This window comes from Suncus etruscus, chromosome 8 (assembly GCF_024139225.1).
Source record: "Suncus etruscus isolate mSunEtr1 chromosome 8, mSunEtr1.pri.cur, whole genome shotgun sequence".
Lineage (NCBI taxonomy): Eukaryota > Metazoa > Chordata > Mammalia > Eulipotyphla > Soricidae > Suncus > Suncus etruscus.
Window position 1 is genome coordinate 40,850,801 of NC_064855.1, and position 3,865 is coordinate 40,854,665.

At 42.8% G+C, this 3,865-nt stretch overlaps 1 pseudogene; it reads left to right on the forward strand.

Moving 5' to 3' along the window:
* Nucleotides 1-1,406: 1,406 nt before the first annotated feature.
* On the forward strand, nucleotides 1,407-3,659 carry LOC126015914 (asparagine synthetase domain-containing protein 1-like; annotated as a pseudogene).
* The last annotated feature ends 206 nt before the right edge of the window (nucleotides 3,660-3,865 follow it).

A 3,865-nucleotide genomic window follows, 5' to 3' on the forward strand; every position in this document is an offset into this window, starting at 1 on the left:
AAAGAAATGATAACAGAGAAACTCCAGTGCTAAAGATTGCATACAATCAAATTCTGCATGTCTGAAGAGTACCAGCTAAAAGGGTTTCCCCACAAAAAGCACCCCAAAATACATCCTAATCACAATAATGAATCCCACAGATAGGATAGAATACTGAAAACAACAAGAACAAAAAGAAATTACATTTAAAGGAGAATTTTTTTAAGACTTATAGCACACCTGTCACAAAAAACCCTCAAGGCCAGAAGGCAGTGGTTGGAATAGTGGAAAAACTCAATGAAAAGAATGCTTCACCTAGAATACTGCACCCAGCTAGACTGATGTTCAGGTTTATAGAAAGTTTATAGGAAGCTTCATGGACAGACAGCAGCTCAGAAACTTTACAGACTCAAAACCAAACTTAAAAGATAAACAGAAAGGTATACTTTAAGACAAGACAGACCAACGAACACACCAAACACCTGCAAAAAGATGACACTAAATGCCATGACAGTTATCTTTTTCAACATCAATATGCACCAGTTAAGAGACACAGAGTGGCAAAATGGAGCAAAAAGCTGAATCCAACATTCTGTTGTCTATAAGAAACACATCTGAATAGTCAGAACAAACATAGACTTAAAATCAAAGCAAATAACAACCTTAAAAAAACAGGAGTGGCCATGTTAATATCAGATAATACAAGCGTTAGACTTTGAAAAGTCATATGGGACAAAGATGGACATTTAATAATAATCAAAGGATATGTACAACAGGAAGAAATCACACTCCTAAACATATACATGCCCAATGATGGACCAGCAAATTATTTTTTAAAAAAATTATTGACAAATGTGCTGGAGTGATAGTGCAGTGGTAGGGCTTTTGCTTGCATGCAGCTGACCCAGCACAAACCTTGGCTTGATCCTTGGTGTCCCATATGGTCCCCCAAACCAGGAGCAATTTCTGAGTGCATAGCCAGTATTAACCCCGAGCATCACTGGGTGTAGCCCAAGCGCCCCCAAATAAGTGAAAGAAGTGTCAATAATCCCACAATAATAGTGGGAGATGTCAATACTGCCCTGTCACACCTTGCTAGGTCAATCAGGATAAAACCCAAAAAGAATATACTAGCTTTAATAGGAGAAATGGAAGAATGTGAACTTGTGTGTGTGTGTATCACTTTATCTCAAAAAACTTCTTCTACAATATATATGGGTTATTCTCCAGAATAGACCACATGCTGGTCCATAAAACATATCTCCATAAAATCAAAAGGATATAAATTATACAGAATACCTTCTTGGGTATTCAGAAATATTTTTGAAAGCAAAAATGTATTGGTTAATCTGAGAAAAGAATACCAAGAAGCAGAAAGCCTAGAGAAGACCAAAATCAAAAAATAGTCCATTAGATATCAGGTAACAATGTGTGGCATTGGCTGCTTGGTAAGCTTCTCTATTGAGCATCCTAGCAAGGACTCAAAATAATATTTGCTGTCTAATCTTAAACAAAGAGGCCCCAATTGTAATAAACAGTTGTCAAGGTCAAATGTGCACTACCAGTGTTTATTTTCTGGACATGTCTTTCACCTAAGAGGTTCTGTGACTGCCCAGCTTATGGAAGATGAGGGAGGTGATCTGATCTTCTGGAACAGGGAAGTCTTCGATGGAGTCCAGGTGGAAGTCGAAGAGAATGATACCAAGTAATGTTTAATTTTCTTTTTGCATGTAAGAGCAACTCTAATATCAAGTCCCTCTTCTCGGAAGTCCAAGGCCCTTCGTCTTTCATATACCACCAGGCATCTAGGCACTGTTTATGGTTCGGTAGGGATTTCTTCAGTAACAGTTTGCTTTTGCATTTTAGTGCTTTACATGGGAGCTTCTGCCTCACTTTTGTTGGTGGCCAAATACTCGGTGGGACCCATGCAAAAAGTTTTAGCACCTGGAATTTTCAGGATTGATCTCAAGTCTGCTTCTGATTTTGGTTGTGTGATTTTAAGACTATGCCTGGAGGTCTGTTTCTGGGGTAATGCGATCAGAGACCATGGTGACAGCCAGGCTTATCTCAAAGCAGACTTGCCTTCCTGGATCTCTATAGAATCAAATTAAGCTAGTCTATATCTTAGAGGCCCTGTTGTCCCTTTAAATATGATGTCAGCATTTTAAATATGATGCCCAATTTGCAGTTGATGGTAGTGGCCTTGCCAGTGGCCCACCTACAAGAGAAAGATTTCAGGCTTTTCTTCATGATGGACACAGAGCAAGCTGTACAGCAATTCATTGAAGTCCTGAGTACCACAGTCAAGATACTTGTCTTGTGTTTACCGAGGGACAAAAATCTGACATCCAGTAAAGTTTTCCAAGCTTCTGATAAGAAAGCAAACATGGGGATTCTTTTTTTCTGGGGTCATTGATTCCATGGTCCTAGCAGCTCTTGCAGACTGTCATAAAGGAACCTATTGATCTTCTTAATGTGGCTTTCATGATGAGAGAGATGGTCAGTGACCAAAGAAGGGAGAAACAGAAAAACCCTTTCAAAACATCTTCAGAATATGCAAATGCTGCTGTTATTCTTGAGAAACAATTTAATGTACCAGATTGCATCACAGGAAGAACAGCACTAAAGGAGCTAAAAACTGTTAGTTCTTCCTGGATATGGAATTTCATTGGATTTAATGTCTCTGTCTCTCTGGAAGAACTGCAAGAGTAAAAAAGCGCTCAAATATGCCATTTGATCCAGCCTTTGGATACAGTTTTGAATGATAGGATTGGCTGTGCGGTCTGATTTGCTTTGAGAGGTGCTGGTTGGCTGATCACCTGGATGAAGGGATACTATATCAGAGCACTGCAAATGTGGTTCTTTCTGGGATTGGTGCAGATGAGCAGCTGGCAGGCTATTCTCGCTATCGTGTCTGCTTTCTGACATGTTGGCTGGAATCATTGAACAAGAAAATCAGAATGGAATTGGTCGAATTTCTTCTAGAAATCTTGGTTGCAATGACAGGGTTATTGGTGATCATGGGAAAAAGCAATATTTTCTTTCTTGGATGAAAACGTTGTTTCCTTCCTAAATTATTGGCCAATCTGAGAAAAAGTAAACTTGACTCTCCTCCGCATACTCGGCAAAAAGCTGTTTCTGTGTCTTGCAGCCTCAGAACTTGGATTAACCAATCACCTCTGCTCTTTTGCTTAAATGGGCCATGCTGTTTGGATCCAGAATTGCAAAGATGAAAAAGAAAAGAAGAAAACACATCTAACAAATGTGGAAGATTCCAACTTGTTCCCTTAGAAAATCTTTCTTGGAGGCCTGCTAGGAGGCGGAGAGCAGCGGAGGCAGAGGGGCGAGCCTGTAGGAACCAGGGGCTGAGTTCGGGCAGCCAGGTAGGAAACAGGGCGCTGGGAAGCTCCCACTGTGGCCTGCTAGGAGGCAACGAGCAGCGTGGTGGAGGGGCGAGCCTACGGGAACCAGGGTCTGAGTCTGAGAGGCCAGGTAGGAAAAGCGGTGCTGGGAAGCTCCTCTGCGGCCTGCTAGGAGACAGAGAGGAGCGACAGAGGGTGGGGGGAGCCGATTGGAAGCCAGAGAGAGTGTGGTTCGGGAGAAAGGCACCTGGAGGTCAATGCTACCTCCCAGGAGGGGGAGGGGAGAACCGGCTAACCCCCCGAGTGCTCTCTAGCTAGAGCACCTCTGACTCCCAGGTGAGGGAGACCGCGAGGGAACTAGTCTCAACGGTGCCATCGGCCATTGTGCCAGGAGCGGAAGTACTCTGGCCAGCAGGAAGAGGGGAAGGGTACTGGACGCGAGGGAACTAGTCTCAACGGTGCCATCGGCCATTGTGCCAGGAGCGGAAGTACTCTGGCCAGCAGGAAGAGGGGAAGGGTACTGG